Consider the following 27652-nt stretch of genomic DNA (forward strand, 5'->3'; position numbering starts at 1 on the left):
CTAATGTTGATAGTCAGTGTGATAGATGTAAAACCAAGACAGCTACATTGACACATATGTTTTAGTCGTGTTCTGTATTGAAACATTTTTAGAAATCTATTTCCTCTATAATTTCTAAAATTTTAAAAATTAATTTACAAACTAATAAATTGACTGTTTTGTTTGGTATAATCCCTCAATATATTCATGATATTTCTCTATCAGACCAACATGTAATTGCAATCGATACATTATTGGCCAGAAGGGCTATTTTGTTGAAATGGAAAGATGCCTCTGCTCCCACTTTGATACTTTGAGTGGTTCTCTCAGGTGATGCTTTGTCTTAGTTTGGAAAAAATCAGAAGTCAAACTTTTGATCCTCGATTTGATTTGAGAAAAGGGGTTCATTTGCCCATTACTATCATCTGATTTGAGTTAATTAATATGGTTTCCTTCGGATTTTTGTTTAAATGGATTTGAGTTGGCGGATTGATGTTTTTCTTTTATGGAAGCTTGTATGGCGTATAGCTCCGAGGTTGTGCTCCCAATGGGTTTTTTTTCCTCTTAGTAGGGGTTCTTCTTTTCTTTTTTTTCCAAAAAAAATTCTTAACACTTTATTTTTTCTTATTATTATTGATATATTGCTTAGCTTTGTTAATCAGTTATTTGCTAATTTAATTCTTCATTGTACATATTGACATATTGACTGGATTACCTTAATGTATTTTTTTGTTGATCTTTAATAATAACTAATAAAAAAGATTTTAAAAATGAACTCCTCCCTCCCCTTAGCTATAAACTCTGTTTATGGATACCCATCCTAATCTATCATATATTTGCCTCAAGATGTATACATCAAGGAGGAACCCCTCAACTTTCTTTACTGCAAAAAAAAACTCGTCATCACTGAAACACTTGATCTGAGGCCACATCCTGGCGAATCTCCTTTGCTCTCCCTCCAGTGTAAGCATATCCTTACTATATTGTAGTGACTGTGACCTCAGATGACCCCACTAATGTTTTACAGAGCCGTAGCAAAACCACCATCCTCTTGCATTGTAAGTCCGAGATAAAGAATCCGAGTTTTTCCATCTGCCTTCCTAACCACCTTATCTCTCTGTGCTGCTCTCGTCAAGGATTCCACTGTTGTTGAGTGGTTCTTAGTATCCTCCCACTTACTGTGTGAACCCTAGCTTTAGTAGCTCTCCCAAAATGCACCTCCTCATATTTAAATTACGTTATTTTCCACCTGCCTTTTCTATGGCCATCCTACCAACCCTCTGATGTTATTTAGTAGCTAAAGGCTGTCGTTTGGACAAAAACAAAAATCCTTTATCGCGCTCTGCCCTGTATTACTAAGCCAATTAAAGACCCAATTTGCCAAATTGGCCTGGATCCCGGGTTTTCTTATGTTTTGGTCCACTGTCCCATGTGGGACCTTGTCAGAGACGTCACTAAACTACATGTAGCGACTAAAAACAAGCTAAAAGTCACTGAAAGGCTAAGTGAGGGAGTATCTCACTGTATGACGTGCATCCAAGTAACTGAATTCCAAGTTGAAAAAGTAAGTGTTAGTCCTTTCTTACAAACCAACAGTAAAATCATTCGACTCTTCCGTAATTCGTGTAAAGGTAATTGGATAAGATTCAAAGATGAGCAGTCAGTGAAAAATATGTGCTCCTGACTCACCACCCCCTCTTCATGCCGCCATGCTGGTGAACAGGCGACTATATTCGTTGTATTTAACCGCCACCCAATTTCCCACGCTGCCTGCTAACAGCTGCCCAAACGCACATGGAATATAACCTTACCCTAGAGTGAGGATGGGCTAGACAAATACGAGGGGTGATTGATAAGTTCGTTGCCTAAGGTAGAGGGAGTCAATTTTAGAAAGCCTAGCACATTTATTTTTCAACTTAGTCCCCTCCTACATTTACACACTTAGTCCAGCGGTCGTGGAGCATACGGATCCCTTCTTTGTAGAAGTCGGCATCTTGGACCTCCAGAAAGTGGTCCACAGCAGGGGTGATTGATAAGTTCGTGGCCTAAGGTAGAAGGAGATGAGTTATTAACTTCAAACTTTCTGCATAATCACTCAAAGAGTTGAACTGCACGTGCACGTAACGAGAGCTGTATAATATATCTCTTTCTAAGTTAGGCCACAAACTTATCAATCACCCCTTGTACAATGCAGATAGTCAATAGATACATGGCTCTTCCACTGCACGTGGTTAACATGGAAACAACTTTGTCATTTTCAAGATTAACTTATTGTCAGAAAGTGTATAAATCACAAGTAGCCATAAAGCAAGAAAACTGAAAAAAAAAACAATTAAAGAAAAAAAGAATAAAAGTAAAAATAAAAATCATGCAATCAATTGAAGTGAACAACAGCAGCATTCCAAACCAAAACTGAGTCCTCAGACTGAATCCCAGAGTAGGCCCAAAGCCTCATTTATCAGTTTATCATATTAGCAGGCACGGTGCACAGCAGCCCATGGTCCTCTCTCCTCTCCTGTCAGGTTCTTTCTTCCCACCCACCTGGCTTCACCTATCGTCTTCTAGCTATCCTCCTTCCCCTCCCCCCACATTTTTGTTCTGGCATCTTCCCCTTTCCTTTCCAATCCTGATGAAGGGTCTAGGCCTGAAACGCCGACAGTTTATTCATTTCCGTAGATGCTGCCTGACCTGCTGAGTTCCTCCAGCATTTTGTTTGTGTTGCATGAGATTCATTTTCTTGCAGGCACCCACAGGAAAACAAAGAAATACAATACAAGTCATGCAACTAACCAAAAAGAAAAAGTACCGAGAGCGAGAACTGCAGAGTCCCCTTGAGTGAGTTCACAGACTGTGGAGTATGTTCAGTCCTGAGAGGAGGGAAGCTGGTCCAGAGGCCCGGTAGTTGTAGGACAACTGTTTCTGAACCTAGCAGCGTGGCATCAAACCTGTGAACTTGGCCCGGTAGCGAGGAGACGGGTCAAATGCAGCCAGGCGAGACGGACTCAGGTGGGGAACCTTGGCTGCCACGGAGTAATGAGGCTGAAAATTCACTCTCACAGATTTTATGCTGGGGAGAAAAAAAGGTAAGTAAAGTAAACACACTTTTTAATCTACTTGCATTTTTTTGACACATGCATAAACGACATGGCCTTACGGTACAGAAAATCTCCCCTTTTCTAGGTACGTAATTCCTTCCCGTAGCTCAAGGGCTGCCTGTATAGAGAGAGTTGCATTTATATAATACCTACCTCAGTCCCAAAGTGCTTTGCAGTTAACTGATTGATAAATGAAATGCCATTCAATTGAAGCTGGGCAGTCTATTTGCATACAGCAAGGCCCTGAAGTAGTGTAATCCCTGCAGTTACTTATAACGTTAGTTGAAGTTTTGCTAGGATGTTGGGGAGACACCTTCCCCAGCAGAGTATCATGGAATCTATTAGAGAGGCAGCTGAGAGAGAAGGCTGGGCCTTGAGTTTATATCTCATGTGGCAGGTGGTGCCTTTGACACGTCCACTGGACTTGAGTCCCTGTGAGATGGGAAACTGTTCACCTACCAACCAGTGAAGCCTCAGCATTGCCTGTGGGACTTCAGAAATGAATGGGATCTGTGTCCTGTGCTCTCACATGTGGAATGGCCGCGTATGAAGTAACTGCAGCCTGTTGGAAGGAAGTTGCTAACCTCCACAGCCCTGACAGAGAATTCGGGCTGTGGGGCTGGTGACTGTTCCCCAGTGATTTGCACTATTTAACCAGAACAGAAGTGCTGTGTTCGCAGGCTGCTCTCACAGACCTCTTGGCCAGCTGCCAGTCTCAAGACTGTAATGGGACCAGGTTTTCTTCTTCTCAGTGGGAGGACGGTGGGCTGAAACTAGAGACTAAACATGGGCTTCTATTTTTTTCTATTCAGCAGCCATTAATATTTTGTTGAGGTCTTAACCACTGGGGAGGTTGAAGCCGAGTGTCTGCAGGCCAGAGTCCATGTCCCCTGGTGGCTGGAGCTGGAAGCCTCTCCTGGGGTTAAAGTACTGTGTATATGCCTAGGTGGGAGGGAGGAATGGGGCTTGTGTTTGCTACTGTTGTTTTGCCGAGTATTGTGGGCCTGCTACGTTGGCACTAGGATGTATGGCGATCCTTGTGGCTGACCCCAACACGGGCGTGTTGGTGGTAACGCAAACGGTTATTTCACTGTATGTTTCGGTGCACACACAACGAATGAAGTTGAATCATTAATCTAATGGAACGTCAGTTACCTGCAAATGGCTGGTTTTGTTAGTTCAGCTGGTTCCTGTAAGATTAAGTTGTGACTCAGGACTGCATGCATTTTATTAAATAAGGTTACAGCAATTGAGTAGAAATTTGCAATTAAATTGAAGTTCGTTTTTTTTGGTCAATTTTGACTACTGCTGCCCTGATTCACAGCAGTTTCATCATTAAGGAGTTCTTGTGTAAATAGAGTGGGAGTGTGTGGGGGGCATCTGGGTTGACAAGAGCAGTTTAAGCTCTTTGTTAGCTGTGAATTTACCAAGATTGCTAACCAAATAGTAATGACACTTCACTCCCTTCTAGGTTGCTGAGGCCTGGGGTCTGGGCTCCAGCGATCGGGAGTCTTAATTTAACAGCGGGTTTCTGTTTTCTTTGCTCTGCAGTCCGCTGGCTTCCTTTGAGTGAGGTTGTTTATATTTGAGTGTGGGAGCCAATAGCAGAGGAACTGCACGTCTGCAGCCCGCTGCATTCCTGTGGAGGAGAAACATCTTAACTGTATTATAACTAGCTGGGGAGGCAAACAATGAATTTATAACACAACTGAGCAAAGAGTCCGCAGCATAAGCGGACACACTTCCTTTGGTTATATATCTGTTGAAGTCTACAAATGAAGATTTATTGGAGAGGGAACTTGTGTCTCAGATTTCACGATACTTGGATGACTTCACTTTTGGGTTTGCTCTTCCCCTCTCTGTCTCTCTCTTTCCTTCTGCCTCCTCTTTTATCTCTCTGTCATTGTTCTATCTGTCTCTCTCACCCACTTAGACACAGAATGGAATAATTAATTTTCTCAGCAGTTGACTTCCCACTTCTTTTGCTGTTACTTTACCCCTGTTGATAGTTTCCCCATCCTTTTCCTTCCTTTCTGAGTTGCTCTCATGACTGTGTTGGTTCCAAGTTTGTAAAAGTTCTTTCACTCACAGGTCTTGTTTTAATTTTAAACGAGAAAGATTGTACAGATGCTGGAAATCCAGAGCAATGCACACAAAATGCTGAAAGAACTCAGCTGGTCAAGCAGCATCTATGGAGAGGAATAAACAGGCGACGATTCATGCAAGACCCTTCGTGCATTGAATCGAAAGCCTGCTTCTCACAGATGTTCCTCAACCCGATGAGATCCTCCAGGAGATTGGTGCTTCAGATTCCAGCATCTGCAGTCCCTTATGTCACCAACGTCCCGTTGAAGCTCTTCTGCACCCTATCCAAAGCCTCCACATCCTTTCTGTAATGTGGTGACCAGAACTGCCCTCACCTACTCGAAATGTAGCCTCACCAAAGTTTCTTTCAAGTGAGATGTTAAATCGTCTGACCACTCAGAGATTTCCTTTTGGAAAAGATCACCAAGTCTTGTTTAATATTTATCTTTTTATTGTTATTACTAAAAGGAAAATCCTGGTCAATACCCATTTGCCAACCTCACTATTGGCTGCAATATTCCCCATCGTGTAATACTTCAGGAAGCGTTTAATTGCCAGGAAATAGTCATTGAATAATACAGCCTCGAAACAGACCCTTTGGCCCAACTGGCCCATGCTGTCCACAACATCCTCCCTGTTAGTCCCAGCTGCCTGCATTCAGCCCATAGTCCTCCAAGCCCATCCCATATATGTACATTGTATATCTAAAGCCTCTTAAATATTTCAGTTATATCTATCTCAACCACTTCTGCTGGCAGCTCATATCAGATTCTCACTACTCTATGTAAAGCAGGTACCTCTCAAGTCTATTTTAAATCTCATATCTTGTACCAGTGCCCTATAGATTTGGACTCCCCACTCCTGGGGAAAGGCTATGACCATCCACCTTACCTATATCACTCGTGGTTTTATAAATTGCTGAGGTCATCCCTATTTCTCCTGTCTTCCAGGGAATGTGGGGCAGCATGAAAGTGTCGTGGTTCACCCAGCGCTGTGACCCGAGTACATGTGAGGAGTTTGTATGTGTGGGTTTCCTCCGGGTGCTCCAGTTTCCTCCCACAGTCCAAAGATGTACCAGTTGGAGGGTTAAATTGGTCATTGTAAATTGTCCTCTGAGTAGGCTAGGGTTAAATTGGGGGGGGGGGGTTGCTGGGCGGCGTGGCTTGAAGGGCCGGAAAGGCTTCTTCCGTTTCTTCCGTGCAATATCGCAATAAATAAATAGACAATCTTAAAAAAATCCAGCATGGCCAACTGTTCTCTATAATTCAGGCCCGCTAGTCCAGGAAGCATGCTTATAAATCTTGACTGCACTCTCTCCAGCTTGACAATGTTTTTCCTATATCATTGCCATATGCATTCATATCCAAATTATTTATATAAATAATAAACAGAGGTCCCAGCACTGAACCCAGGGGCACCCCACTAGTCACAAGTCAAGTGGCGGACGTCCAGTTGAAATGCCCTGGTGTTGTGAAAGAAGCTATGTAAATGCATGCTGACAACTATCACAGTACAGGTGCTAAGAGTGGCTTGAAGTAACGGGAGCTTTTTGAGGAGTATCTGTTACTTGTATGTTTTTAAGTATGGTTTAATAACCGGATGTGTCTGCCAACTATTTACCAAAGAACTATGTTTTTGAACACCTGGTATTAGCTGTTGGCAGGCCACCCATTTCAGGTAGCCAGAGGCAACGATTATGCTGCTGACGCATGACTGCATTGCTAGATCCAGTTCAAACCGAATCATCAGGTTCGCTGATAACACAACAGTGGGTGGCCACATCAACAGCCATGACGGGACAGCGTACAGAGAGGAGGAAGAGTGGCTGGTGCGAGCACAACAGCTTGGGTCTCAACGCGGACAAGATCAAAAGATCAAAGAGATGATTATGGACTTTAGAAAGGTGTGGACTGACCGCTCCTCACTGCACATACATGGCTCCTTCGTAGAGAGTGTTAGGAGCACCAAGTTTCTGGGAGTGCACTTAATGAATGATCTCATCTAGTCCTTCCAACAACCACCTCTTTCCTCAAGAAAGCACAGCTAAGTCTCCACTTCCTGAGGATATTGAGGTGGGTGAGGCTCCCCCCTCCCCAATTCTGACCAGTTTTTACAGAGGCACCATTGAGAGTGTCCTGACCAGCTGCATCACTGTCTGGCACAGGAATTGCAAGGCACCTGACTAATGGATTATAAGGACTGCTGAAAGGATCATTGTAGTCTCTCTTCCATTCATCCAAGACATTTATCAGGAGCACTGTATATGCAAGGCCTTCAGCATTGTCAGTGATCCCTCCCATCCCTCCCATCTCCCTCCCATCTTGATCCCCTACCATCAGGCAGGAGGTACTGTAGCGTTAGGACAAGGGCTGTTAGGATGGAAACAGCTTCTTCCCCCAAGCCGTGAGTCCACTGAACTCCCTGCCACCACCCAGGTCTCATCATGTATGAAGTGCCAGAACGTTTACATTTTAACATGTGTTGCAAATGCACCTAATTATTTGTTAATTTATTCAAGCATTTGTCTTACAAAACTGAAGAATTTAATTAACGATAGAAACAAGTATGTAAGCATGCAAGGTAGCTTTTGTGGAGGAAGAGAGAGAGTTAATGTTACAGTTCAGTGTTTCTCTATTTTCCACATGGCCTTCTCCTGCTTCTCCTTCTGGTGTTCAGATCCAGATTACTTTCACCCTCTATTGTCTCAATTCTGTCTGGATGCGTAGCGACATCTGGTCTGCACATGGCCACAAGAATTTGCATAGAATTGTGGACACAGTACTGCGCAGGAGGAATTTATTTTAGCCGGAGGGTAGCGGATCTGCGGACTGTTCTGCCACAGACTTCGGCAGAGGCCAAGCCCGTGGGTAGAAGTTGATAGTTTCCTGATTGGTCCAGGCATCAGGGATATGGCGTGAAGGCAGGTGTGTGGGCTTGAGTGGGGTCCAGGGTCAGCTACGATGGAATGGCAGGGCAGACTCGATGGGCTGAATGGCCTAATTCTGCTCCTGTGTCTTATGGTCTTATCAGAGGAACTGGCTTCCCCTCAATGGACATTGTCTACACCTTTCTCTGCCTCAGTAAACCAGCCAGCATAATCAAAGACCCCACTCACCCTAGGCATTTTCTCTTCTCTTCTCTCTCTTCAGCTGAAAGATACAAAGGCCTGAAAGTGTATACGTACATCAGGATCAATGACAGCTTCTACCTGGCAGCTGATAGCAGACTCTTGAACAGACCTTTAATCCAATAGAATGGACTCTTGGTGTCACAATCTGCCTCGCTGTGATCTTGCACTTTATCACGTACTTGCACTGCACCTTTTTGATAGCGTTTACACTTCCTTCTGCATTGTTATTGGCTTACCTTATTCTACATCAATGTACTGTGTAATGATTTGATCTCTATAAACAGAATGCAAGACAAGCTTTTCACTCTATCTTGGTACATGGGACAATAATAAACCAATACTAAATAAGCTTTCTGTCTAGAATTTTGAAAGAATAAAGTATTCTAATTCACTATTCAGTATTCCCTCGTTTAGATATCAAAGCGCATATAGCATGAAAACAGGCCTTTCAGCACAACAGCTCTGTGGGAATTCTATTTATCCAATATTCCCATATTTCCAGATTCTACCACTCATCTACACACTAGGGATAATTTACAGTGGGCATGCAAATGCATGCCTTTGGGATTCGAGTAGAAACTGGAGTACTTGGAGGATGCCAACATGATCACAGGTAGAAGAGAAATCGTGCCACACAGAAAGCACCAGGTTGAGACTGAACCCATGGGCTCACTTTCAAGGACTCCACAACACATGTTCTCTATACTATTTATATATTACTATTGCTTACATTTTTTTGAATTTGCATATTTTGGTTTCTTTTGCACAGTGGTTGCTCGTCAGTCTTTGTGTGTAGTTTTTCATTTATTCTATTGTATTTCTTTGTTCTACTATGAATGCCTGCCAGAAAATGAATCTCATGGTAGTATTTGGTGCAGTTTCCAGTGACGTGATCCAGAGATCATCACTCAGCAGGTCTCCAAGCAGCCAAACACCGCTCATTGGAATTGTGATGCAGGGCATTAGTCATAGTCATAGTCATACTTTATTGATCCCGGGGAAAATTAGTTTTCGTTACAGTTGCACCATAAATAGTAATAAAACCATAAATAGTTAAATAGTAATATGTAAAATTATGCCAGGAACTAAGTCCAGGACCAGCCTATTGGCTCAGGGTGTCTGACCCTCCAAGGGAGGAGTTGTAAAGTTTGATGGCCACAGGCAGGAATGACTTCCTATGACGCTCTGTGTTGCATCTCGGTAGAATGAGTCTCTGGCTGAATGTACTCCTGTGCCCAACCAGTACATTATGTAGTGGATGGGAGACATTGTCCAAGATGGCATGCAACTTGGACAGCATCCTCTTTTCAGACACCACCGTCAGAGAGTCCAGTTCCATCCCCACAACATCATTGGCCTTACGAATGAATTTGTTGATTCTGTTGGTGTCTGCTACCCTCAGCCTGCTCCCCCAGCACACAACAGCAAATATGATAGCACTGGCCACCACAGACTCGTAGAACATCCTCAGCATCGTCCAGCAGATGTTAAAGGACCTCAGTTTCCTCAGGAAATAGAGATGGCTCTGACCCTTCTTGTAGACAGTCTCAGTGTTCTTTGACCAGTCCAGTTTATTGTCAATTCGTATCCCCAGGTATTTGTAATCCTCCACCATGTCCACCCTGACCCCCTGGATGGAAACAGGAGTCGCTGGTACCTTAGCTCTCCTCAGGTCTACCACCAGCTCCTTAGTCTTTTTCACATTAAGCTGCAGATAATTCTGCTCACACCATGTGACAAAGTTTCCTACCGTAGCCCTGTACTCAGCCTCATCTCCATTGCTGATGCATCCAACTATGGCAGAGTCATCAGGAAACTTCTGCAGATGACATTACGCGAGACAGTGCCAATACAAGAAACAAATACGTAGCAAATACCAATGCCGTGGTCACAAAGGAGGATTTTGCCATCATTCAATGTCTTCTAAGCTGGAGAAATACTAGGGCAAGAAGTTTCAAAGGCTAACAAAATCTACAAGGAGTTGATGATCCCATTCAAAGTTGACTTTACCACCGAGAGGTGGTATGTCAACGTATTTATCAACAATCTGTCAGTTAAGCTACAACTTGATACGGCGTTGGGCATCACCACTATCTCCAAACACATGTGGCGGGAACTTGGGTCTCCACCAGCCACATCAACTCATGATTCCGCCTGCAGTGTGTCAGATGGAACACTGCAGCTGACTGATGAACTGCCCTGCACGGTGGGGCTGAACGGTAACCAAGTCAACAGCGTTTGTTACCTAATACACCAGCCTTGGCATTGACTGGACGGGCAAGCTTGAATTCTGGTGCATCCATCTGGATGAGGTCTATATGAAGATATTGGCCGTTCAAATCATGTCAGTCAACGCCATACCATTATCCGTATGTGAGACCATATAACAACCACTACAACAGCACAATGCAGCAGTGTTTCAAGATGGTTTAGGTTGCTGCACCAAATTACAAGCAGAATTCCATCTCGGTCCAGACACCAAGCCATTCTGCTGCCCAAAAGACCAGTACCATAAGCAACCTTGCCAATCATGGGGCAAGAGATAGATCGCCTGCAGCAAATTGGTGTGATCAAAGTTGTGGACTACTCAAATTGGGCATCTCCAATAGTTATTTACAAGGAAGCCAATAGTACAGAGACGTTGCATGCAGACTTCTCAACTGGAGTTCAGACTGCGGCTCTGGAGACACACCAGTACCCATTACTGGTACCCGCAGATCTCTTTACAAAGTTGAATGGTGGTCACTAATCTGCAAAGTTGGACTTGGCTGAAGCCCACCTCCAGGTAGATGTGGCAGAAATGCACAGGAGCTTCTCACCATTTCAACACATAAGGGGTTGTTTTCCTTCCTCCGCCTGCCTTTGGGTGTAAAGGCAACTCCTTTAATTTTCCAACTGCTTATGGACACCATGCTGAGTGGTACTGATGGTGTTGCCGTTTACCTCAACGACATCATTATGGTGAGCATGGATCAGGCAGAACTATACCAATGCCTGGACCACAACTGCAAGACTGGACTGCAACTTCGAACAGAAAAATGCACCATCCTGGTGTCTTCAATCAAGTGTCTGGGTTTCATCATAGATGAGTATGGTCATCACCCAGATGTCGAAAACACCACTTCTTTCTTAAAGATGCTTCCACCATCAGATGTCAGCAACTTGCGATGAATTCTGGGCATGATCAGTCATTATTCAGCATTCCTCCCAGCGAGGCACCGGCTGAGGGAGTCGCTCCAGGCCCTGCTCAATAAGGATGCCACATGGAAATGGTCCAAACAATGCCAAGAGGATTTTGATCAGGTGAAGAATATACTGTCATCCGACCTTCTCTTGATGCATTTCAACCCAGAGTTTCCAACCATCGTTGTGACAGATGCATCCAAATACGGGGTGGGTGCTTTCATATCCCATATTTTCTTCAATAATTCAGAAAAAGCTGTCATGTGTGCCGTCAGATCACTGACCACAGCAGAAAGGAACTATGGAAAAATTGAGAAGGATGCCTTAGGAATCATCTTTGCTGTGAAGAAATTCCACAAGATGCTTCACTCTCCTTACCGATCACAAGCCACCATTGGGCATCTTGGGTCTAAAAATAGCATCCTGGTGTATATAGGAGGGCAGTGATGTTATTGGCCCACAATCAAGTACACGTCAGCCCAGGAACTTGATCAGGTAGCTGCCCTCTCTGGATTTATGAATCACCAGTTTACTGAAAATAAAGACACAGTCGTGGCTGTGGTGTCAGTTGACCGCGGTCCACCAGAACGTATCAGATGCTGCTGAGGGTCTTCCAGTCACAGTTGTCCAGATAAGAGCCAGGACACAGTTGTCGGCTATGTATGGAACCAAAAGAAATGGGGGAGATCTTAAATGGGTTTTTTGCGTCTGTATTCACTAAGGAAACTGGCATGGAGTCTATGGAAATAAGGCAAACAAGTAGTGAGGTCATGGAACCTATACAGATTGAAGAGGAGGAGGTGCTTGCTACCTTGAGGCAAATCAGAGTAGATAAATCCCCAGGACCTGACAGGGTATTCCCTCAGACCTTGAAGTAGACTAGTGTTGAAATTGCAGGGGCGCTGGCAGATATATTTACAATGTCAGTATTTGTGGGTGAGCTGCTAGAGGATTGGAGAGTGGCTCATGTTGTTCCATTGTTTAAAAAAGACTCTAAAAGTAATCCGGAAAATTATAGGCCGGTAAGTTTGACGTCGGTAGTAGGTAAATTATTGGAAGGAGTACTAAGATTTAGGATCTACAAGTATTTGGATAGACAGGGACTTATTAGGGAGAGTCAACATGGCTTTGTGCGTGGTAGGTCATGTTTAACCAATCTATTAGAGTTTTTCAAGGAGGTTACCTGGAAAGTGGATGAAGGGAAGGCAGTGGACGTTGTCTACATGGACTTCAGTAAGGCCTTTGACAAGGTCCCGCATTGGAGGTTAGTTAGGAAGATTCAGTCGCTAGGTATACATGGAGAGGTAGTAAATTGGATTAGACATTGGCTCAATGGAAGAAGCCAGAGAGTGGTAGTGGAGGATTGCTTCTCTGAGTGGAGGCCTGTGACTAGTGGTGTGCCACAGGGATCAGTGCTGGGTCCATTGTTAACTGTCATCTATATCAGTGATCTGGATGATAATGTGGTAAATTGGATCAGCAAATTTGCTGATGATACAAAGATTGGGGGTGTAATGGACAGTGAGGAAGGTTTTCAAAGCTTGCAGGGGGATTTGGACCAGCTGGAAAAATGGGCTGAAAAATGGCAGATGGAGTTTAATACAGACAAGTGTGAGGTATTGCACCTTGGAAGGACAAACCAAGGTAGAACATACAGGGTTAATGGTAAGGCACTGAGGAGTGCAGTAGAACAGAGGGATCTGGGAATACAGATACAAAATTCCCTAAAAGTGGCGTCACAGGTAGATAGTGTGGTAAAGAGAGCTTTTGGTACATTGGCCTTTATAAATCAAAGTATTGAGTATAAGAGCTGGAATGTTATGATGAGGTTGTATAAGGCATTGGTGAGGCCGAATTTGGAGTATTGTGTTCAGTTTTGGTCACCAAATTACAGGAAGGATATTAATAAGGTTGAAAGAGTGCAGAGAAGGTTTACAGGGATGTTGCTGGGACTTGAGAAACTGAGTTACAGAGAAAGGTTGAATAGGTTAGGACTTTATTCCCTGGAGCGTAGAAGAATGAGGGGAAATTTGATAGAGGTATATAAAATTATGATGGTATAGATAGAGTGAATGCAAGCAGGCTTTTTCCACTGAGGCAAGGGGAGAGAAAAACCAGAGGACATGGGTTAAGGGTGAAGGGGGAAAAGTTTAAAGGGAACATTGGGGGGGGGCTTCTTCACACACAGAGTGGTGGGAGTGTGGAATGAGCTGCCAGATGAAGTGGTAAATGTGGGCTCACTTTTAATATTTAAGAGAAACTTGGTCAGGTACATGGATGAGAGGTGTATGGAGGGATATGATCCAGGTGTAGGTCAGTGGGACTAGGCAGAAAAATGGTTTGGCACAGCCAAGAAAGGCCAAATGCCTGTTTCTGTGCTGTAATGTTCTATGGTTCTATGGTTCTAACAGCTGCAGATCCTCTTCTTCAGTATATCTCCTCATACCTTGTTGACAGAAGGCCAGCCAAGGTTGAGGAAGATGTCATACTCTTTTACCAACATCATACATGCTCTCAACTGTGGACTCTTGCCTAATATTTGGAGATAAAATAGTGATGCCACAAATCAGTGTTCTATGGTAGCAAAGAATCTAAGTAGAGCCAATTCACAACCATGGCCTCAGCCTAGCAGACCCGGGAGTCAAGTACATGTTGATTTTGCTGGCCCAATCAATGGGTGTATTGACCTTGTCCTGGTTGGTACCTATTCCAAATGGCCAGAAGTATTACCTGTGAATTCAACAATGACAGAAGCTACCAATCAACAGCTGCTGCAGATCCTCAGCCACTTCGTTTCTGACAAAGGCACTCAATTCAAATCACAGCAGTGTACTGCATTCTGCTGGAACAGCTAGGCCAACACAAAGGCCTGAAGGTGGATAAGTCACCTGGCCCAAATGGACGACATCCCAGAGTCCTGAGAGAGGTTGCTGAAGAGATAATGGATGCATCAGTCAAGATCTTTCAAGAATCACTTGATTCTGGCATGGTCCTGAAGGACTGGAAGGTTCCAAATGTCACTCCATTCTTTTAAGAAGCGAAGAAGACCAAAGAAAGAAATTATAGGCCACACACATCAAAGTTACTGGCGAACACAGCAGGCCAGGCAACATCTCTAGGAAGAGGTACAGTTGATGTTTCGGACCGAGACCCTTCGTCAGGACTAACTGAAGGAAGAGCTAGTAAGAGATTTGAAAGTGAGAGGGGGAGGGGGAGATCCAAAATGATCGGAGAAGACAGGAGGGGGAGGGATGGAGCCAAGAGCTAGACAGGTGATTGGCAAAAAGGATATGAGAAGATCATGGGACAGGAGGCCCAGGGAGAAGGAAAAGGGGGAGTGGGGGGAAAACCCAGAGGATGGACAAGGGGTATAGTCAGAGGGAGAAAAAGGAGAGAGAGAGAAAGAATGTGTGTATATAAATAAATAACAGATAGGGTATGAGGGGGAGGTGGGGCATTAGCAGAAGTTTGAGAAGTCAATGTTCATGCCATCAGGTTGGAGGCGACCCAGACGGAATATAAGGCATTGTTCCTCCAACCTGAGTGTGGCTTCATCTTTACAGTAGAGGAGGCCGTGGATAGACATATCAGAATGGGAACCATTCCCATTCTGATATGTCTATCCATGGCCTCCTCTACTGTAAAGATGAAGCCACACTCAGGTTGGAGGACTATTATCTAAATGGGAAGAAGGTTCAAACATCAGAGGTGCAGAGGGACTTGGGAATCCCCATGCAAGACTCCCATAACGTTAATTTACAGGTTGAGTCTGTGGTAAAGGCAGCAAATGCAATGTTGGCATTTTTTCCAAGGGGAATAGAATATAAAAGCAAGGAGATAATCCTGAGCCTTTATAAGACTCTAGTCAGGCCTCACTTAGAATATTGTCAACAGTTTTGGGCCCCTTATCTCAGAAAGGATGTGTTGTCATTGGAGAGGGTCCAGAGGAGATTCCTGAGGATGATTACAGGAATGCAGTGATTAGCATATGAGGAGCGTTTGGCAGCTTTGGGCCTGTACTCAATGGAATTTAGAAGAATATGGGGGGATCTTATTGTAACCTATCAAATGTTGAAAGTACTAGATAGGGTGAATGTGGAGAGGGTGTTTCCTATGGTGGAGGTAGCGGAACCAGAGGGCACAGCTTCAAATTTGAGGGGTGACCCTTTAGAACAGAGGTAAGGAGGAATATTTTTAGCCAGAGATTAGTAAATCTGTGGAATGCTCTGCCACAGACTGCGGTGGAGGCCAAGTCTGTGGGTATATTTAAGGTGGAAGTTGGTCGCTTCCTGATTGGTCAGGGCATAGTAAGATATGGCAAGAAGGGAGGTGTATGGGGTTGAGTGGGATCATGATGAAAAGGTGGAGCAGACTCGATGGACTGAATTCTGCTCTTCTGTCTTATGGTGTTGTAGTCTAATTATCCACAACCGCTCTTCGGCAGAATCATCCACAGTCCAACGGCCAAGCAGAGAGACATAGAACACTACAACATGCAAACAGGCCTTTCAGCCTGTCTAATCCACGCTGAACCTTTAATCTGCTGAGTCCCATCAACCTGCACCAGACCATACCCCTCCTATCCATGTACCTATCCAAATTTCTCTTAAATATTAAAATCGAACTCACATCCACCACTCGCGCTGGCAGGTCATTCCACACTTTCACCGCCCTCTGAGTGAAGAAGTTCCCCATTATGTTCCCAGTAAACATTTAACCTTTTGCCTTTAACTCAAGACCTCTGGTTGTAGTCTCACCCAACCTCAGTGGAAAAACTCCTGCCTGCATTTACTCTATCTATACCTCTCATAATTTTGTACACCTCTAACAAATCTTCCCTCAATCTTCTCCATTCTAACCATTTCAACCGTTCCCTATAACTTGAGTCCACATGTCCCAGCAACATCCTTGGCCAGCTAGTGGCACAGTGACATCAGCGCCGGACTTCGGAGCGAAGGCTCCAGAGTTCGAATCCAAGTCGGGCCACCCCCCCCAACCCCCAAGCACGCTTTCCATCCGTGCCGGGTTGAGTGTCGAGCTAGCCACTCGGCCTCGTAAAAAAACAAAGGTCGAGTCCCGGTTAATTCGAAAGGAGACCAATCCTGACACTACGCGCCAGATAAGAATGGCTGACTGTCTGGTGCAACATGCTAGGAAGGAAGCAACATCCTTGTAAATTTTCTCTGTACTTTTCTAAACTTATATACATCTTTTCTGTAGGTAGGTGACCAGATCTGAACACAATACTCCAACTTAGGCCTCACCAACATCTTCTACAATTTTAACATAACATCCCAACTCCTGTATGCAGTACATTGATTTGTGAAGGCTAATGTACCAAAAGCTTTCTTTGCAACCCTATCTACCTGTGATGACACTTTCAAGGAATTGTCTGTATTCCCAAATCTGTCTGTTCTACTGCACTCCTCAGTGCCTTATCTCTTACCATGTTAGACCTTCCCTGGTTGGTCCTATCGAAGTGCAACACTTCACACTTGTCTGCATTGAATTCCATGTGCCATTTTTTCAGGTAATTTCTCCAGCTGATGCAGATCCTGCTGAAAGCTCTGATAGTCTTCCTTGCTGTCCACTACATCCCAGTTTTGGCGTCATCCCCAAATTTGCTGATCCAGTTAACCACATTATCATCCAGATGACAAACAACAATGGACCCTGCAGCACTCCACTAGTCACAGGCTTCCAGTCAGGGAGGCAACCATTTACTAACCACTCACTGGCTTCTCCCACAAAACCAATGAATAATCCAATGTACTACCTCATCTTGGATGCCAAGTGACTGAACTTTCTTGACCATCTTACTATGCCGGACCGTGTCAAATGCTATGTTAAGGTCAATGTAGACAACATCCACTGCCTTGCTTTCATCAGTTTTCCTGGTAAGTTCCTCGAAAAACTTTATAAGGTTGGTTAGATATGAGCTACCGTGCACAAAGCCATGTTGACTGTCCCTAATCAGTCTCTGTCTAATCAAATTCTTAAATATCCAGATGCTTGCTTGGAACACCTTCCATCAACTTTCCCACAGCTGATGTCAGCCTCACTAGCCTATAATTTCCTGGCTTATTCTTAGAGACTTTCTCAAACAACGAAACATCTTTAGCTATCCTCCAATCCTTCGGCACCCACCAATGGCTAAGGATGCTTTAAATATCTCTGCTGAGACCCCTGCAATTTCTGCACCAGTCTCCCACAGGGTTCGAGGGAGTACCTTGTCAGGCCCTAAGGATTTTATCCTCCCTAATTTGCTGCTGTGCCTCACATCAAAAGAATCTGTCCATTTCCCATTTAAATACAGATGCAAAAGATCCATTTAAGATCTCCCCCATCTCTTTATGCCCCACACATAGATTACCACTCTGATCTTCCAGAGGACCAATTTGTCCCTTGTTATCCTTTTGCTCTTAATATATCTGTAGAAGCAATTAGAATTCTCCTCCATTTTGTCTGCTAGAGCAACCTCCCATGCCTTCTTTTAGCCCTCCTGATTTTCTTCTTAAGTGCTCTCTTGCATTCCTTATACTCCTTAAGTACCTCATTTGTTTCTGCCTGCCTATCTTAACTGGGGCCTCAATATTTCTCCAAAATCAAGGCTCCTTAAACCTGTTATCCTTGCCTTTTATTCTGACAGGAACATACAAACTGTGTACTCTCAAAATTTCACTTCTGAAAGCCTCCTACCAACCAAGTACACCTTTGCCAGAAAACAGCCTGTCCTAATCCTTTCTGGTACCATCAAAATAGACCTTTCTCCAATTCTGAATCTCAAACCAAGGACCAGACTCCTCCTTTTCCATCATTACCTTGAAACTGAAGGCATTATGATCAAGAGATGTAAATGCTTTCCTACACAAACTTCTGTCATCTGCTCTGTTTCATTCCCTAATAGGACATCTAGTATTGCACTCTCACTGCTTGGGACTTATAGGTACTCATTAAGGAAACTTTCCTGAACATATTTGGCAAATTCTTTTCCATCCAGCCCTTTAACAGTAAGAAGAACTTAATGTCAAATTGGGAATATAAAGGAGAAGAGGAAAAAAACACCATTGCTTAATGAATTTAATGTGCTTTTCTTGATTTGTGCATATTTTCCACTAACTTTCATATAAGTAACCTAGTACCTTCAAAGTTCAGAGTAAATTTGTTATCAAATATATATATTATATGTCACTATATATAACCCTGAGATTAATTATCTTTCAGACAGACTCAATAAATCCATAATAGAATAATAACTGTAACAGGATCAGTTAACTTGGGTGTTCAACCAGAGTGCAAAAGACAACAAACTGTGCAAGTACAAAAAGAAAGAAATAATAATATTAATAATAAATAAATAAGAAATAAATATTGAGATTATGAGATGAAGAGTTCCTGAAAGTGAGTTCATAGGATTGTGGGAACATTTCAATGATGGATTAATTGAAGTTGAGTGAAGTTATCCCCTTTGGTTCAAAAGCCTGATGGTTGAGGGGTAGTAACTGTTTCTGAATGTGGTGGTGTGAGTTCTGAGGTTTCTGTACTTTCTTCCTGATGGCAGCAACAAGAAGACAGCATCCTTGGGTGGTGGGGGTCCCTGATGATGGATGCTGGTTTCCTGAGGCATTGTTTCATGTAGATATGCTCAATAGTGGAGAGATTTTTACCCATGATGGACTGGGCCGTATCCACTACTTTTTGTAGGATTTTCCATTCAAGCGCATTGGTGTTTCCGTACCAGGCTGTGATGCAGCCAGTCAGTATACTCTCTACTACACACCTATTGAAGTTTGTCAAAGTTTTAGATGTCATGCCAAATATCGCACACTCCTATGGAACTAGAGGTGCTGCTGTGCTTTCTTCATAATTGCACTTACATGTTCAGCCCAGGACATGTCCTCCGAAATAATAACGTTGAGGAATTTAAAGTTGCTGATCCTCTGCTGAGGACTGGCTCATGGACCTCTGGTTTCCTTCTCCTGAAGTCAATAATCAGCTCCTTGGACTCGCTGATATTGTGTAAGAGGTTGTTGTTATGGCACCACTCAGCCAGAATTTTCAGTCTCTCTTCCATATGCTGATTCATCACCATGCTTTGCTTCGGCCCTTGTCAGTGGTGTCATCAGCAAACTTGAACATGGCATTGGATCTGTCATTTAGCCACGCAGTCATAAGTGTAAAGCGAGTAGAGCGGGGGGGACTAAGCACACAGCCTTGTGGTGCACCCGTGCTGATGGAGATCATGAAGGAGACGTTGTTGCCAATCTGAACTGACTGGGGTCTGCAAGTGAGGAAATAGAGAATCACATGCACAAGGAGGTATTGAGGCTAAGGTCTTGAAGCTCACTAATTAGTTTTGAGGGGATGATAGTACTGAATGCGGAGCTGTAGTCAATGAAGAGCATCCTGATGTATGCACCTTTGTTGTCCAGATGTTCCATGGTTGAGTGCAGAGCGTCTGCTGTGGACCTAATGCTCCAATAGGTAAATTGAAGCGGATCCAAGTCATTTCTAAAGATATATATAAATGATATTTATACTGATCTGCTATATGCCAAAAGAGAAATATGCCACAGGATATTCTGTCTCCTAATTTAATATTTAAATTAAGTTTCTCATCCACACACACCTCCCCCAGGCATGTCACAGCTGCTGAATTCACAGTAGGATATGGGTTAGTCTCTAAAACCGACCAAGATCTGATGGAAGATGTGGGGCGACAAAATAGTGTAGCGGTTAGTGCAACACTACTACAGCTCGGAGCATTGGAGCTCAGAGTTCATTTCCGGTAAGGAGTCAGTAAATTTTCCCATGATCATGTGAGTTTCCTCCAGGTGCTCCAGTTTCCTCCCACAGTCTAAAGACATACCGATTAGTAGGTTAATTGGTCATTGTAAATTGTCCTGTAATTATGCTGGGGTTAAATAGGTTGGTTGCTGGGCAGTGAGTCTCATTAGGTTGGAAGGGTCTGTTTAGTGCTGTATCGCTAAAGAAAAAATAAATAAATAAACATCTCCCCTGTTTCCCACTGCTTCCTGTTAGATAAAACATCCAAATGGGATAGGCCTCAGTGAAATTTAATTTCTCTCGAGAGTGCAGACAAGTTAGAGACTTGACAGTCTGCAGAATTTTCAGTGTTGGTGCAAGAGGAAGCTGTTGCCATGGTGATAAACCTATTAGTGCTCACCATTTGGCTTCCTTTGGCCTTAGGCTTCATAGATTGATTGACAGCTGATTTAGTTAATGCACTTGAGCAAGTTGTCTCACATGGCTGCTAAAGGTTTGGGCGAACAGTGACGCTTTGATCTGCAACAAAGACCATTGTTTTCCCCTTCCAGTTTCCTTCCCCCCACTCCTTCCTCCACACCTAAAGCTGATGACTCACTTTGGGGTAGGGTTTCAACAGCAGTGAAAGCTATTCATTCTTGTGCCAAACTCCAGACTCATCATATGGGACTCATGATCCAAACAGTGGAAGATGACGAGCACAAGTGGGTGTGTAGGATTATCTTTCCCAGTGGGCGCAGGACCTGAGGCAAAGTCCACACAAAGACACTGCCAGATCTCCTTGAATCAGAGGACTGTGAGAGAATGGAAAGAGATTATTCAGCCCATCGAGTCAGTGCTGACATAACCCATTTCTTCATTATGCACACTTAGCCCAGAAAATTGTTCACCTTCAATTTCTCATCTAATTCTTTGAAAGCCTTTTCTGCCACTATAGTGAATTTCATTTTACAACTATTCTACATACAGTGTATTTTTTAAAATCATCCTCTTTGCACCTTTTGGCCAAGATTTGAAGTCCATGATCAAGTAATGGGAAGAGATTCCCTCTGTTGATTCCTTCTGCAACAGTCAGGATTCTGTGAGTCTTTGACAATAACTCTGCAAAGTGTTACAAAATAGCAATGGCACAGAATTTGCTGTTTTGCATTTGCAGCAACAGTACAGTGTAAAGACATAAAAATTACTATAATTTGCAAAATTATTAAATACTTGCAAAAAAGAGTTAGTGTTCTTGGAACATACAGAGAGCTGATAGCAGAGGGGAAGAAACTGTTCCTGATCGTTGAGTATGGGTCTTCAGGCTTTTGTTCCTGGTAGTAACAAAAAGAATCTTTCATTTGTGTACTGTCAGGCATTTTGCAGCCATTGAAATATCTCTGTTGTCTTTGCCTGTTGCATTATTGGATGTGTAGCAACTTCTATAAAGAGCAGAAAGGTGATGAACAGGTGACCTTATTTCGTGAGAAGAGTTGATAGATGCTACGAAGGACACGCAACAGAACATCCCCTTTTTTCAGAGTGAGGTCATGTGATCTCCAGGAGCCACTGACGAAGAGAAAGAAGGCCTCTTTTCAAAGTCCCATTCATGAGCAGGGACATCCATCAGTGCAGGCCTCCCATAGCACTGCACTGGTGTCAGAATCAGTTACCTGCTCTCGAGAATGGGACTGCAGCCCGGATGTTGTAGCTTCAAATTAAGGATGGTGCCCCAGATAAATAATTCATCTCAAGTTTGGGTAATGTCCCATCAGAACAAGTGGGCCAAGTCAGTCGAGTTTATGTACATGTAGGCACAGATGGATGGCACTGGCACTGTGTGGGCACGTGGCCAAATGGTTAAGGCATTGGACTAGTGACCTGAAGGTCGTGAGTTCGAGCCCCAGCCGAGGCAACGAGCAAGGCACTTAATCACACATTGCTCTGCGACGACACTGGTGCCAAGCTGTATGGGTCCTAATGCCCTTCCCTTGGACAACATTGGTGTCGTGGAGAGGGGAGACTTGCAGCATGGGCAACTGCTGGTCTTCCATACAACCTTGCCCAGGCCTGCGCCCTGGAGAGTAAAGACTTTCCAGGCGCAGATCCATGGTCTCGCAAGACTAATGGATGCCTTTAATAGGCACAGATTCAATGTGGCACAATGTGAGCATGCAATGTTGACGCCAGAATGTGTGTCGACACCCAGCTCATCCTTGGGTTGTGCTGATTGTTAGTAGAAACGATGCATTTCACTGTGTGTCTCAATGTACTTGTGATAAGTAAATGAAGTTGAATCTGAAAAACTTGCATGCAGCAGCAGAATAAGCACATGGTATCACATACACAGCATTCATAAGAAGGAGGTTAACTTAAAGTTATACATAATTTTTACAAGAAGGAACAGAGCAATTTTTAAAAAATATCCATTGTAGTATCAAGTAGTTAAAGTGGCCATGGATTTGCTTTAGTGAGGTAGCAGTTAGGGTTGTGTAAGTTGGTTCAAGAGCCAAATGGCTGAAGAAAAGTCACTGTTCTTGAACCTGGTGGTTTGGGACTTCAGGGCCCTTCAGCCTGGTGATAACCGTGAGCAGATGGCAAGGCCCGGATGGTAGGGATCCTTGATGACAGAAGTAGCTTCTCCTTAAGTGGAAATGATCGTAGAGTTACACAGCATAGAAACCCCTTCAGCCCATCACAGCCATACTATCTCCTGCACTCACCTATACTAATCCCACTTACCTGAATTTGTGCGTAGCCGTTCATCATTTTGACAATGCTTGTTATATTACTCTTTATTCTGGGGATGCAAGTTGATCAGCAGATGTCCCTTACCGTGTATGGTGCTGGATTGTCCTTGGGATTGGATTCTCCCAGCTTCCCTTGGTCTTGAAGGCCTCGGTTGGTTTAGTGGGTGGAGATATTGATCAGCCTGATGACTCGGGGGGGGGGGGGGGAGCGTTAACTGTTTTTGAGTCTGATGGCCCTGATGTGGATGAGGTTGTGCATGATTTTCGACTAATTTGAATATGCAAAAGGTGATGCAGCAGCCAGAGAGCAGTTACCTGGTGGAATAAAACAAATTAAAGTTCACACACTTTCCTAAAATGGCTAGAAATACAAATTCTTCATTGCCAATTCTGCTTGGATATATTAAACGAGGGATTATTGGCCAGCCCAGTCAGACAGACTATTTTCCGCAGCATGTGCTGGCTTTATAAAGTAAATGGGAAAATGGATGCCCTACCCTTGACCACCTTAATAAATTGTTCATTCTTCTGGACTTCACTGCAACCCTAATCTGGGCTACATGTGATCAATGTTGGCAAACAGTAGAATAAGCAGATTTGCGGCAACTAACTTGAAAACTTGATTGATGGACTAAGTCACTGTCAGTGTGATGAGGAGAAAAATGCGTTCTTGATGGAAACCAAGCGTGGCAGTTTAATTTATCAGAAACTCAAGATTCTGCAGATGCTGGAAATCCAGAATAACTCACACAAAATGCTAGAGGCACTCTGCACTTCAGGCAGCATCTGTAGAGTCGATATTTCGGGCCAAGACTCTTCAGCCCTGAGTTCCTCCAACATTTTGTGTGTGTTAATATATTAGGCCAGGTTATAACAACTGCGCTGTTTCAACAAAAAGCCAGGCTCAAGACGACCTGGAGACACCCCCGATCCAAACACTGGCACCTCCTGGACTACATCCTGGTGCGCCACAAGGATGTGTCGGATGTTCTACACACCAGGGTCATGCCGGGAGCAGATTGTCACACGGATCACAGACTGGTCAGGGTGAAAGTCAGACTGGTTATATAAGGAAAAGGGGACTGCGGTTGAAGAGACTCCAGGTGGATAAGCTCCTTGGCCGCCAAGATGTATTCCAGATCAAGCTAAAGGAGAAACTGAACAGCAAATGCACTGCAAGTGCAGACTCCAACACAGGAAAGAAATGGGAGCACCTAAAGACTGCCATCTGAGATGCAGCTGTCAAGGTAGTTGGGTACTCCTCAAGAAGAAACGAGGGCTGGTTTGGTGAAAATGACGTTGAACTCTGGAACCTGCTCCAGAAGAAACGCTCCTCCCATCAAGTGTTGCTGTCTATGCCCGACGGCCAAGCGGCCAAGGCAGAATACAATGCTACATGCAGCACTCTCCAAGCCAAACTGAGGCAGATGCAAGACAATTGGTGGACTGCCCTAGCAGAACGAATTCAGCACTATGCAGACACCGGCAACACTCGAGCCTTCTACGAATTGCTGCGTGCAGTGTATGATCCAACCCATCAGATTCAAGCCCCTCTACGCTCATCCGACAGCTCCAGCCTGTTGACCGTCAAGGAAGCCATCATGAGACGATGGACAGAGCACTATGAGAGCCTTTTCGGGAGCATCCATTGAAATGATGCCCCAGCATGAGATCAGGTTTAAGCTTGATGGCCCACCAACTCTGGACAAAGTCGAAGCCACTAGTTCCAAGCTGAAATGCCATAAAGCCCCAGGCATTGATGGGATCCCAGTGGAAGTGTACAAAATGGGTGGAGACATGCCGTTCACACCATGTTGGCAGAAAGGTTCAGTCCCAAATGACCTATGCGACACTGTAATTGTCTCTCTGTACAAGAGAAAGGGAGAAATCGGATTGCTCAAGCTACAGAGGTGTTACCCTTCTGTCCGCCACCGGGAAGATCCTTGCCAGAATTCTCTTGGACAGAATCATCATTATCATTGCCGAAGGCAACGTCACAGGGAGCCAGTGTGGATTCAGGGTGAATGAGGCACACTCGACACGATCTCATCCTGCGCCAGATACAGCAGAGGTGTCATGGACTGTAAGTGACATTCATTGACCTGATCAAGGCCTTTGATACAGTCAGCTGCGATGGTCTCTGGAAGATTCTGTCGAAGCTCGGCTGTCCCCTGAAATTCCTCGCCATCCTGCAACCGCTCCATGAGGGTCAAAGCGGTCAGGTTAAACACAACAGCGACCTGCCTGACCCATTCCCCATCAGTACCGGCGTGAAACAAGGCTGTGTTTTGGCACCAACTCTCTTTGCCATCTTTTTCAGCATGATGGTACGGGAAGCGAAAGAGACCACCTTGGAGAGCATCTACATTCGACTCTGCACTGACGGAAATATCTTCAACCTCCGCTGCCTTCTCGCCAGAACAAAAACCATGCAACAGCCCAGTCTTGAGTTACCTCATGCAGACGACTGTGCTGTTCTCACGCACACAGAGGACGTGCTACAGGCTGCAGCCACTCAGTTTGCCAAGGCTGCAAGGGCTTTCGGGCGAACGGTCCGACTAAAGAAAACCATGATTCTCTGTCAGAAGCCCCCTCATGGTTTTTACAACCCACCTCGGGTAACCATTGCTGATCACCCCCTCACCCCGGTCGAGCAATTCACCTACCTGGGCAGTGTCATCTCCAGCAACGCTACAGCAATAAGGGACATTGACATCTGACTCACCAGAGCCAGCAGCGTCTCTGGGTGCCTCCTGAAACATGCGTGGAAGATCCATCAGTTGCATCTGTCCACAAAAATCCAGGTGTTCAGGTCTGCCTTTGTCACAAGACTGCTATACATCTCCATCAGTTCAAGTACAGGTGCACATTCCTTTATCCGAAATTCTGAAATCCAAAAAGCTCCGAAAACCAAAGTTTTTTTTCGCCAACAGCTGACGTCACTCAGGTGTGACGTGGCAGCGCTAGCAGAGGCCGCCATTCCTCAGTTGTGGCTCAGCGCTCGTACTGGTTACACGTGCATTTGCTGTTCACTGATATTTTGTGTTCACTGTTGACTTTGTGTTTACTTTCATTGTGAAAATGTCAAAAAGAGCTGCAGATACCCCTATGGGTAACAATGAGAAAAAGAGAAGGAATCTTCTCTATCAATAACGCAGCAAGTGGAGTTACTGTAGAAGCTTGATCGTGGTGTGTCTGTGCGGCATCTTACTGAATAGTGTCAGAACTACCACTGTATATGATTTAAGTAAACAGAAAGACAAGTTACTGAAGTTTTATAGTGACAGTGACAGTGACGAAAACCAATTTCCCCTGGGATCAATAAAGTATGACTATGACTACTTATTCCAATAAGTCATTTACCATGTGTTTGATTCGGTTCGTTTGAAGCTCTATATTTTTATGTTTTATTGAATGTTTTTGTTGGAAATAAAATTTCTTCCTGTCATTATTCCCTAAACAATACAATGTAACAATTATTTACATAGCATTTACATTGTGTTAGGTATTATAAGTAATATAGAGATGATTTAAAGTATACGGGAGGATGTGCATAGGTTTGGTGCGCCGCTGGGTCTTAAAGTCCACCGCACTGAGATAGGTTAAATAAGGGACTTGAGCATACGTGTTTCTTGGTATCGGGGCAGGGGGGGGGGGCGGTCTGAAATCCGAAAAATTCTGAATTCCGAAATGCAACTGGCCCCCAGAGATTTCGGATAAGGGATTGTGGACCTGTACTTCCGTCCTCACTGCCTCCGCTCCATCATGGGTATCAGCTGGCAGGATCATGTCTCCAACAACAAGATCCTGGAGAAGGCTCAACTTCGAAGCATTGAAGCCACTTTGCTGCTCAGGCAGCTCTGCTAGTTGGGCCATGTGTCTCGCATGGACAGCTCCAGGATACTGAAAGCAGTACTCAATGGAGAACTCTCTCAGGGCAAGAGAGAGTACTGAGGCCTCACTTAAGAGGTACAAAGACCAACTTCAGCAGCAGCTCTCTCAGGGTAAATATCGAGGTCAACGAGTGGCAGCAGCTGGCTTGTGACAGGGACCACTGGAGAATGCTGATCCATGGAGCAGTCAAGAACTTTGAAGAATCCAGAACAGCGACTGATGAATAGAAGAGCAGATGCAGGAAGAATCCTTCTACGCAAGCGGCCACATCCCAGCAGTTCCCGTGTCCCGACCGCTCCAGAGTCTGCGGATCCAAATTGGCCTCAACAGTCATGCTGTTGCTTCAGAGGACTCTTCTTCCTTCCTGATCTTCACGAGCAAAGGACCAACTATCATTGTATGTGGACACTGCTCATCGAGCTGGGAAACGTGCTGTTTCATAACAATAAATTCTTGTGCCAAGAAATAGGTCAATTTTAAACAGGCATGGGTGGATGAACTGGGTATAGAACTGACAGAGGAGGTCTGGGATGAGTGTTTAAAAAGTATACATGATTGTTCGGTCAATGTCAGACACAGACTTATACAGTTTAAAACACTACATAGACTCCATTATTCCAAAGAAAAGTTGCACAGTTTCTACCCTGATGTTTCACCAGTTTGTAATAGATGTAAATCTGTGAACAGTAACTTGTCACATTCATTCTGGTCATGTTGTAAGCTTTATGCATACTGGAAAAGTATTTTTCACTGTTTCTCTGAGGCTTTTG

General features: G+C 44.2%; 1 protein-coding gene and 1 long non-coding RNA gene across 5 annotated transcripts in view; one reads left to right on the plus strand and one right to left on the minus strand.

Annotated features, from left to right (window-relative positions):
• Window positions 1-27652, plus strand: part of alg14 (ALG14 UDP-N-acetylglucosaminyltransferase subunit) — a 123182-nt gene that overhangs the window by 55000 nt on the left and 40530 nt on the right. The gene's annotated exons all lie outside the window — the stretch shown is intronic.
• LOC134354997 (uncharacterized) lies at window positions 876-8727 on the minus strand. Of its 2 annotated transcripts, none has more exons than XR_010019946.1 (3): window positions 8275-8727; window positions 2786-3046; window positions 876-2024 (listed from the first exon to the last, which is right to left on the minus strand). It is a non-coding gene; the product is annotated as an uncharacterized LOC134354997 (long non-coding RNA). The 2 variants fall into 2 exon arrangements; XR_010019947.1 differs by having other exon boundaries at window positions 2770-3046.

This window comes from Mobula hypostoma, chromosome 12, assembly GCF_963921235.1.
Source record: "Mobula hypostoma chromosome 12, sMobHyp1.1, whole genome shotgun sequence".
Classification (NCBI taxonomy): Eukaryota; Metazoa; Chordata; class Chondrichthyes; order Myliobatiformes; family Myliobatidae; genus Mobula; species Mobula hypostoma.